Source organism: Tupaia chinensis, unplaced genomic scaffold (assembly GCF_000334495.1).
Source record: "Tupaia chinensis unplaced genomic scaffold, TupChi_1.0 Scaffold146140_1, whole genome shotgun sequence".
Lineage (NCBI taxonomy): Eukaryota > Metazoa > Chordata > Mammalia > Scandentia > Tupaiidae > Tupaia > Tupaia belangeri.
In genome coordinates, this window is record NW_006205995.1 from 3,772,536 (window position 1) to 3,784,117 (window position 11,582).

At 36.4% G+C, this 11,582-nt stretch overlaps 1 protein-coding gene and 1 pseudogene across 2 annotated transcripts in view; both read left to right on the plus strand.

The window, feature by feature from the left end:
• Positions 1-11,582, plus strand: part of FAM227B (family with sequence similarity 227 member B) — a 207,039-nt gene that overhangs the window by 157,259 nt on the left and 38,198 nt on the right. The window lies entirely within an intron of this gene.
• Positions 3,534-3,774, plus strand: LOC102482528 (cyclin-dependent kinases regulatory subunit 1 pseudogene; annotated as a pseudogene).

The window sequence follows — 11,582 nt, forward strand, 5'->3', positions numbered from 1 at the left end:
GACCACGGTTCGCATCCTGGACCCGGTGGCTTAAAACTCACGCTAGGTGCATGTGCGTGCGTGCCCAAGATCCCAAGAGGAGAACGGAGGAGAAGGGATTGCGGCGTGGCCATCCCCCTGGGCGGTGATTTCTCGCTTTCTGTCTCTATGTCTCTCTCTGTCTGGCGAGAGCACACGCCCTATAGCGAAAACCTCTCAAAAAAAAAAAAAGAGTTTTTATCCTGTCTTGAGCTGTCAATAGGTTCAAGTACCTACTATTTGAACAGAATACTAACCTGTTTCCAACCTTTAAGTTTTAAGCAAATTTCCTTACCAATTCAAAACTGCTTTTCTTGACATTACCAGCTGAACTTGCTATTGAAAGTAGTTAGATTATTTAAGAAATTGTGTGATCAATAAAATGTGGGGAGAAAAGGAATGGAAGACAACTGTAGACACCAGAGATAGTGTGAGAAGAGGATGGGAAAGGGCAGAGGGTCAGACATAGGGGTAAATTATATATATATACATACATACATGTATATGTATATATGTGTGTGTGTATGTGTGTGTGTTTGTATGTGTGTGAAAAACAAAATAAAACGAAAAGAAAAGAAAAACTATAGCACACATACTCTGTGGAATACTACTCAGCCATAAAAAGCCAACAAGACCCTGGCTTTTGACAAAAAGTTGATTAATATGGAAGATTTACTGCTGAGTGAAGCAAGCCAGGCTATGAAGAAGAGACATTGTATGTTCCCACTTAATATAAACCGAGTTTCTGCACTTTATGACCGAAACTGAATGACTAAAAGATATAGAAACACAGTTAATGGTTGTAAATACCAGATATAGTGTGGGAATAGCATGGGTGAAGGAATACAGTCTAAGGAAAAACGTTAAGGAGAAAAATGGAGAGACAAAGTATTAATGGGACAAAAAATGGGGTACTATCTGTTGAAGATATAGTATTATCAATTGGACTGGGGAGAAATGTAAACATGTTGGAATATTCACTTCGCAAACTAAATAACGTGTTTGAATGTATAAAAGTACCTGAAATAAAATTAAAAAAGGAGCAGAAAACATAAATGGTTCTTAGTAATCAAGAATCTGATGCCTGAGCAAATAACAGCAGATTAGTTAAGTACCTAATGTAGTTAAAGAATGAATAAATGATTTGGACTAGCATAGCATTCAAAAGTAGAACAAAAATATAGAGAGGTAGAAAATAGAGAAATGTTGAAGGACATAAAAGGTAATTCATATAGTGCTTTATTCTAAAAGGAGTTTGAGAAAGAGAATATGAAGGAAAAGAGAGCAAAGAACACTTTGCAAAATTGAATGAAAACACAAATGGCCAGGTGAAAACGACCCACCAAGGGCCAAGCACGAGTAAAGGCTTACATCTTGGTGCAACCTGAGAATTCAAACAATAAAGAGAAATTTCTGAAAGTTTCAGGGAATAAAAGTCTTTACAGAAAAGGTATATAAAGGAACTAGAATCAGATTGGCATAAGAGTGTATAGAGTTAGGCAGTACTTGATGCTGGAGAGTACAAAAATACCTACAAAGTTTTGAGAAAAATGATATTAAAACAAAATGAGTACCTGTCAAAATATCATTGAGATGCAAGTTAAATTTAAAATACCTTTATACAAATAAGAACACTTAAGTCCTACCAACTATAGACTCACTTTAAAATAATTCTTACAGCAAAGTAAAAAGTGTTTCCAAGAGAAACTAGGGATACCAATATAATATATCATATATATGAAATCCTACTCAACAATAAAAAGAAACTCTTTTACTAGTATGTATAACATATGTATGAATCTCAAATGCATGTGCTAAGTGAAAGAAGCCATATTCAAAAGGCTACATGCTATATGGTTCCATTTGTATGACATTCTATGAAAGTAAAAACCACAAGCACAGAAAACAGATTGTCAGAGGCTACGGTAGGGGAAAGATTGACTAGAATGGGGCAAAAAGGATTACTTGGGTTACAGAATGATTCTGTATCTTGATTGTGGTGGTAACTACACAATCATATGCTTTTGGCAAAACTCACACCCATACATGAAAAAAGTGAAATTGGAGTATGTAAAATAGACATTATGAATACATATATACATACATATATTAGTAGTAATGGGGAAAAAACAATGAAGAGTAAAGAAACTAGTTAAATATATGTATATATTTAAATCTCAGTGTAAAAGAAATTAAATAAATTTTTTTATTATCTATTTAATTTTATTCATTCATTTATTTTAATTTGACCAGAGAGAGACACAGAGAGAGAGAGAGAGTTGAAGTGAGAAAACAAGCCAACAGGTCCAGGACTCTGAAAGGAAAAAAACAAGCCAACAGGTCCAGGACTCAAACCATGGTCAGCCATGTGGGAGTATCCAGTGCCTTAAGCACCACGCCACCTGTTGATCCCAAGAAATCTAAATAATCTTGAACTAAAATCCCAAATAATGACAACCTTGGTGGTGGTGGGAAATGGAAGTTTAGAAAAAAGAAAAATTAACTTTTTAAGATTCTTTATTTGGGGAAAGAATAGAGATAGCAATATATTCTATATGCTGATAAAAAATATGCTTAAATATTTTTAGATTGGCCTCTAGAAAAATAGAAATGGGATTTATAACTTCCAAGTCAGATAAAGAAAATGGTTATAGAAAATAATGTAAGACCAATATCTCTGATGAATATAGACACAAAGATTCTCAATAAGATACTAGCAAATTGTATCCAACCACATAGAAAAAAGATTATACATCACAACCAGGTAGGCTTTATTCCAGGGATGCAAGGTTGGTTCAACATAAGCAAAACCATAAATGTAATACACCACATTAACAAAAAGAAAGATAAAAACCATATGATCATATCATTTAATACAGAAAAAGCATTTGATAAGATACAACATTCCCTCATGATCAAGACTCTCAGCAAAATCAGCATAGAAGAGTCATTTCTTAATACAATAAAAGTTATCTATGAAAAACCCATAGTGAATATCATCCTGAATGGAGAAAAGCTGAAAGCTTTTCCACTAAAAACGGGTACTACAAGACAAGGATGCCTACTCTCCACTCCTTTTCAATATAGTACTGGAAGTTCTTGCCAACACAATCAGAAAAGAGAATAAAATAAAAGGCATTAAAATAGGAAAAGAAGAGGTGAAACTGTCTCTATTTGCAGATGACATGATTGCATACAGAGAAGACCCAATGGTATCCATGAAAAAATTCCTGGAAGTAATGCATGAATACAGCAAAGTTGCAGGATACAAAATCAACATACAGAAATCTATAGCATTTCTATATACAAACAGAAGGTATACTTAGTTAGAACTGAAAAAAAGTAATTCCACTTACCATAGCCAAAAAAACTTTAAGGTATCTAGGAATAAATTTAACCAAAGAAGTTAAAGATCTCCACAAGGAAAACTATGAGAAGCAAAAAATAAAAAAATAAAAATAAAAATTGAGAATGACATAGAGAAGTGTGGGGAGCTGGACTACAGCAGAGCCGTCATGTCGCACAAACAAATTTGCTATTTGGACAAATACGATGATGAGGAGTTTGAGTACCAGCATGTCATGTTGCCCCAGGACATAGCCAAGCTAGTTCCTAAAACCCATTTGATGTCTGAATCTGAATGGAGGAATCTTGATGTTCAACAGAGTCAGGGATGAGTCCATTATATGATCCATGAACCAGAGCCTCACATCTTGCTGTTCCGGAGGCCACTACCCAAGAAGCCAAACAAATGAAGCCGACAAGCCCCTTTTCAGCATCCAGCTCTACAAGCTGTCCTTACTTTCTAACATCTTTCTGATAACCTGATTATGTTGCCTTCCTCTTTCTCACTTTGATATTTAAAGGATGTTCAATACACTGTTTGAATGTGCTGATTATTGCTTTGCTTCTTGAGTAGAACCCAAACCACTGGAGCCCAGCTAGAGGAGTGCTCTATGGGCCACTGAGTGTGACCCCAGGAGCCATGGTGCCATCTGTCTCCAGAAGAATGTGTTTGAGAGATGGAAGAAGCATCTGAAACTAAGACCATGGTTGTTCCAGGGGTCATTTAAACTTGTTTTGTTTTTCTCCCGCTGGGTGTTTTATGTATGGTAACTTGTGGATTTAAATTTCAATGTATTGGAAGCTTTTCATTTTATTCAAGAAATCTGTTCCATGTTCAAAGCCTTGATTAAAGAGGAAGTTTTTATGATCAAAAAAAAAATAAGTGCAAAGACATCCCATGTTTCTGGATTGGAAGAATTAATATAATTAAAATGTCAATACTACCTAAATTAATTTTACATATTTAATGCAATCCCAATCAAAGCACCAGAGACATTCTTCACAGATCTAGAAAAAAACAATCATACAATTTGTCTGGAATCATAAAAGACCTCATATTGCTAAAGCATTCCTACACAAGAAGAATGGAGTGAGTGGCATCTCACTCTCAGACCCAAAAATATACTACAAAGTTGTAGTAATTAAAATAGCATGGTACTGGCACAGAAACAGACAGGACCAATGGGATAGAATAGAGTCCCCAGAAATAAATTCTCATACAACCAACTGGTTTTTGACAGCGGGTAGCATTCACTCCATTTGAGAAAAGGAAAACCTCTTTAGCAAATGGTGCTGGAAAAACTGGCTCTCCACCTGCAGAAAGATGAATCAGAACCCCTACCTCTCATCATTGACAAAAATCAACTCAAAATGGATCAAAGATCTAAACCTAAGACCTCAAACTATAAAACTGCTGCTGCTGGAAAACACTGGAGAAACTCTGGGAGACATTGGGGTAGGCAAAGACTTCTTAAGTAAGACCCCCAGAGCACAGTCAACAATCCCAAAATAGACAAATTGGATTACATCAGATTAAAAAGTTTCTGCATGGCGAAAGACATAGTAATTAGTGTGAATTAACAGCCCTCAAAATGGGAAAATATTTTTGTAAGCTATGCATCAGACGAGGGACTGATAACCAGAATATATAAGGAACTCAAGCGACTGTCCAAAAAAATGATCAACCCTATTAAAAGCTAGGAGAATTAGTTGAAAAAAACACTAAGGATGACATACAAATAGCCAAAAGACATGAAAAAATGCTCAACATCCCTCATTGTAAGGGAGATGCAGATCAAAACCACAATGAGATACCATCTAACCCCAGTCAGAATTACTAAGATTTAAAAAAAAAAAACAATAAGTGCTGGCAGGGGTGTGGTGAAAGGGGAACGCTCTCTTACATTGCTGGCGGGAATGTAAATTGGTTCATCCACTGTGGAGAACTCTTTGGAGATTCCTCAAAGATCTACAAATAGAACCACCATATGATCCAGCTGATCCAGCAATCCCAGTCCTTGGTGCCTATCCAAAGGACAGAAGAAGCCTTAGTCAGAAAAGTGCTTGCACATCAATGTTTATTGTGGCATAATTCACAATTGCTAAGACATGGAACCAACCTAAATGCCCATGAACAGATGAATGGATTGAAAAAGTGTGGCACATATACTCTATGGAATACTACTCAGCGATAAAAAGCAAGACCCTGGCCTTTGACAGAAAGTGGAGGAATATGGAAGATTTACTGCTGAGTGAAGCAAGCCAGGCTATGAAAGAGAGACATTGTATATCTCCATGTAATATATACAAATTGTATGCACTCTATGGCCCAAACTGAATGACTAAAGGATATAGAAACACAGTGATTCTATGAGATTGGTGTTCATGTATCATATTATAGCCAAGAGTACAGGTACTAAAATCACATCCTGATGGAGGAACCAAAAGCTCTGTATTCTATGCCTTCTTGCTACGCAAAAGGTGGCTCCACGGACCAATAGCACAAGCAAACACTTGTGATATTATTAAGCCCAAATCTATTTAGGCAAAAAGAAAAGGAAAAAAAGGATACATTTTTAAAAGATTCTAAGGAGTTTCTCCTGGGAACCAGCAGTTAGCGTAATGGCTATGTCGCTGGCCTCCCACGTAGTCGACCGTGGTTCGAGTCCTGGACCCAGTGGCTTAAACTCACGCCCGGCATGTGTGCATGCGTGCCCAAGATCCCGAGAGGAGAATGGAGGAGAAGGGATTGCAGTGTGACCATCCCCCCTGGGGGGTGATTTCTCGCTTTCTGTCTCTATGTCTCTCTCTGTCTGTCTGGCGAGCACACGCACCCTATAGCGAAAACCTCTCAAAAAAAAAAGGAGTTTCTCCTGATCTTTGATGTTTAAAGAACACTCTTGGGACCAGTAGTTAGCGTAATGGCTATGTCGCTGGCCTCCCACGTAGTCGACCGTGGTTCGCGTCCCAGACCGGGTGGCTTAAAACTCACGCAGGGGCGTGTGCATGCGTGCCCAAGATCCCGAGAGGAGAATGGAGGAGAAGGGATTGCAACGTGGCCATCCCCCCAGGGGGTGATTTCTCGCTTTCTGTCTCTGTCTCTCTCTGCCTGTCTGGCGAGTGCAAGCACCCTATAGCAAAAACCTCTAAAAAAAAAAAAAAAATCTCTTACATACCATCTGTTCTTCCCCATGCACTTTCCACTATAATATAATGGAGCCGATTATTTTTTAAAAAAAAATTGGTCCTTAGATCATGTTGTAGTAGCACTCAGTCTTTCTCCCTGAGGAAGGATCATGAAATTAAGATGGACAGGTCTTGGGGCCTGCAGGTAGCGTTAAGACTCTGGACTCTCATGTGAAGACAGCAGTTCGAGTCATGAACCTGGCAGCTTACTTTCTTACTTTCTCTCGCTCTCTCTCTGGTGAGAACATGTGCCCTATAGAAAATTGTAAAAGTAATAATAATAATGGTAAATAAAATTAAATAATTATTAAAAAAAAATAACAGGTCTTTCCAAGGTACTAAATAATTTGAACCTTCCATAAATTGTATTAGTATCTCATGGTCTTGCAAATGAAGCTTCTGATGGTGTTTCTTCTCTTGACATGATTGATTTGATTAATTTTAGATTGAGTTAGTCTCAGTAGTTGTAGTAGGAGTTTAGTGGTAGCCAGATCAAAGAATTTGGGATTACCAGTTTTACAAGAGCCAATTCTTATTCTAATCATTCACTTTAACCGTTAATTTCTCATTCACTGAGAAATAGTTTGGTTTAATTAAAAACAGAACCAAATTTGCAAATTTGATCTTGAAATATGGACTTATTTTAAGACATATTGTTAGTGGTGAATATTGAGAATCCACCCATGGAAAGAGCTTGAGAGCCTGTATTTTTTTTCTTTTTTTTTTTTTGAATAATGGAATCAAATTCTAGTTTCTTTGTTCAGTACAGAAGTCTGACTTACAGTAAACATTCCGAGGGAAAGATTTTGGTGAAAGGGTGGAGAACTGACACTGCGTCACTAGGCCTTCTGTTAGCATTTTTCCCATTAGAGCACAATGGCTCCAAACAAAGAGGAAATGATATGGTGAGCCACAGCGCCCTCCATTTAACGTTTACACCAAGAGGAAAATACAATGAGCCCTTGTAAAAGTTTTCTCTTTGCTATGTTTGACCCCTCCACCCACATTTTGAAAGAAACAAGTACATTTCATACAAAATATACATAACACTGACCTCACCAAGATGTAAATCATTTATTATTTTGATTTTTATTATATCAAGGTTTTTTAATTTTTAAATTATAAACACTCCACTTTAGAGGCCAGCAGATGGCATGGAAGTTAAGGAGCTAGATCCTACATACTTGACTGACCCCATGGTTCAAGTCTCAGACACAGTGCCTTGAAAATTATGCTGGGCATGTGTACATGCATGTCCAAAATCTCAAGAGAAAAATGAAGGAAAAAGGACTGCGGCATGGCCATTCTCCCTGAAAGGTGATTCTCACTTTCTCTCTCCCTGTCTGTCTCTGGGGTGCTTACATGCCCTATAGTAAAAAATAGATAAATCAGTCAACTTTATTACTCTGCAATAGCAGGTAACTAGCATTTTTTTATTCATTTTTCCTGCACCATTTTCATAGTCCTAGGGTTGGTCCATCTCTGTTGCTACTACAAAGGAATATACTCAGCTGACAAAAATTTGAAGCCCTTCACAAACATTTTTAAACTATTAGATGACAATAAATAAAAGAAACATAATTGCCTTCAACTTCCAACAGAATATCATGTTACCTTTTTCTTTTACAAACAGTCTCTGGGGAAATAATGTTTATGGTAATTTAAAATAATTAGGCTCATTAACAACTTTATGACTTAAGGGATAAAACCACATCACTCACATCATTTGTTAAGCAACTTTAGTATTTAAATGAACTTATAATTACCCACCAATTATTTTAATTATCCTCAAAGTTTTTAGTTCAATGCATTATTTCCTGACACATTTTAAAAATCTTCTTACACTAGGATAATTACTCCATCTTAGTATCCTTTGCTCTTCTTCACATTCTTTAAGTCTATTTCCCAAGGTAACCTTTTCAGCAATCAGGGTGGTCTTCTCATGGTCCTGCTAAGTAGCTTATTACCCAGCTGCATCTCTATCTGCATTACACTGACTTGATTTACTTTTCCATGCCTAAGCCCCTGCAAATCTAATCAATTTTGTAATAAATCAGACTTGTCTGACTACTTTATCCCACAAGCAGCCTCTGTCTTATCCTGAAATTTTTATTTATGATATAATCTATTTGCCCCTTTATCTTATATTACCGTTGTAATAGATGTCAAATTTCCACAAGAATGGCCTATATATTTCATTCGCCTATTTGATTACACAGGTTGAACATCTCTAATCTGACAATATAAAATCTGAAATGCTCCAAAGTTCAAAACTTTTTGAGTGTTGACATGATGCCACGGTGTATGTAGCATGTTTAAATCCTTTTTTGCTAAGTCGATAAGAAATATACTTATGACTCTATTTAATTATGTTCTTGCCCATCTTTCTCCTCTGAGTATTCCTGTGGATAGCTTTACATAACTGTTGTGTTAAACATAAATTATGTTTTGACCATTGTTTGGACAGTCCTGCACAAGGCCCAACAAACCAAAATAGAATTACTCATGCTAAATATCACATAATCAAACTTTAAGGAAGCAGATTTCAAAACAGATCAGAGATTGTTTGGAGTGGGTACCAAGAGTTAGTTTGTGTTATGAGGGAACATAGGACCTTTTGGGGTTTATGATAGTTGATGAATTGTCAGTTACCTTTAAAAACTGCAGTTTAGGAACCAGCAGATGGTATAATGGTTACATTGCTGGACTCCCATGTAGTTAAGTGTAGTTTGAGTTCCAGACCCAACAGCTTAAAACTCACGCCGGGTGTGTGTGCTTGCATGCCCAAAATCCCAAGAGGAGAATGGAGAAGAGATTATAGCATGGCTATCTCCCCTGGGGGTTGATTTCTCTCTCTCTGTCTCTCTGTCTCTCCAGCAAGTGCATGCACCCTATAGCAAAAATCTTTCTCAAGAAAAAAACAAAGAAAACTCTGCAGTTTAAAGGTAACTGACAAATAAATAAATAAATGGACAGCCCACAGAATAGGAGAAAATATTTTCAAATACTTTATTGCTACATTTATGTAAATAATCAAGCTGAGTGTAATGAGATTAAACTTATTTTGCTAAAAAAAAAATGTCAGCTTTATTTGTATTAGCTTTGATAGAAATGGAAGTGACTTTAGAGAGAAATACTGTGTTTCAGAAGAAAAGTATAGTCCACTCAATAGTCTTACCTCCCTCCCCCTGTTTTTTCCTTCGAGGTTTTATTATTAACTTGGAATCTGGACTGGATATTGGAATCCTAGTTTCCCCCAATATCTGGCTATAATTCTCCAAACTAATATTTCAAATTTTCTTCCATCTTTCTGACTTGAAATCACTATAAAAACTACTGGTTTCCAGAAGCTAAACAACCTGATATAAACTTTAGAGAAATCACGACAGCTCATTTATAGATAACCTTCATGATATCTGAACAGCAACCAGGAAAATATGCCCTGTTGCCTGTCCTCACTACAACTGAAGATGCTTCAATCTCAGTATCGCAATAGCTTCTCAATAGCTTCTTTTTTTTAACTTCAATCCTATATTTTTTTATTAGCATAATTTTGTTTATATTACATTGAATCACATATAACTATACAGTGTATTACCATTCATATCAGTCAATACAAAGACATTAAAATCCCCATCATCATCATCCAATAGCTTCTCATTTTTTTCCAGATTATTATTTTTTTAAACATTCAATCACTATCAATAGCTTCTTGACAGCTTTACCTTTGGATCAGAACCTGAGTTTACAGTTTCTGTTATTAATCTTTGTCTTTCATTTTTCTTTCTTTCTTCCTATCTTTTTTTTATCTTTTTTTAATTAAAAAAAAAAAAAACACTCCCCTTATCAAAGGCCTATGGCTCATACTATCCAAGAGATAATCTCTACTACTAAGTCTAAACAGGTGATTCAGCTGGTCCTTAATGAACGGAAGGTAACCAAATGAGAAATTGGACTTACAGTGTTCAAAGGAAAAACGAATGTTTTCTTTCCTTATGAGACGGGCACTGCCAAAGATTCCTTGCTTGGCCAAAACTTGTCTTCTGAAGCTTCTCCCAGGCCCATCTGTCCACCTCCTTGTAAAATCTAGCTTCAGCAAAAGAATTCTGCTAAGTTAGTTTAGTTAGTCAGAACCCCCCATCCTTGATATCTGATCAAATTCCTCATCCTCCACCATCCCCCAACTGATCTCTGATCACACTGATCTGCCTTCCTTAAGAATCCTGTTAGATCTGTTTAACCAGAATCCTCTTTACCCCCTGATTTTTTTTTATACTTTTCTACCAACTGAGCCTTCTACTACTTACACTCTCTCTCCCTTCCTGTAAGACCCCTTTTCAGTGGTCTCTATACCTATCACAATGGCCCTAAATAAAATCTTCCATTATTTTACTGTCCTAATTATCTCTCTGATTAACTTTATGTTTGTACCATATTATTTTAGTTATCATCGTTTTATACATGTTAATATCTGACAGTGCAATTCATGTCTCATAATACTTTTTTCACCACTTCCTGCTTATTCTGCCTACACTATAGTTCTTCACATTCACTTTAGAACTTTGCCTTATTCCTCTCTCCATCAAATAACTTTACGTACTATTTCTTTAGAATCATATGGAATTTATAATATATTTGTGAGAGAATTTATGCCTTTATAAATTACTGTGTATATTCAGAAATATCAGATATATCATTAATTTATAATGTTCTCTGTTAGGTATAATATATATATATATTTTTTTTTTTGAGAGAAAGGGATTTTTGCTACAGGGCATGTGCACTCGCCGGAGAGACAGAGAGACAGAAAGTGAGAAATAACTCCCCAGGGGGTTGGCCATGCTACAATCCCTTCTCCTGCAACTCCTCTTGGGATTTTGGGTATGCAGGCACACGTACCTGGCATGAATTTTAAGCTGCTGGGTCCAGGACTCGAACCACGGTGGACTACATGGGAGTCCAATGACATAACCACTACACCATTTGCTGTATATATATATATATATAGAGAGAGAGAGAGAGAGAGAGAGAGA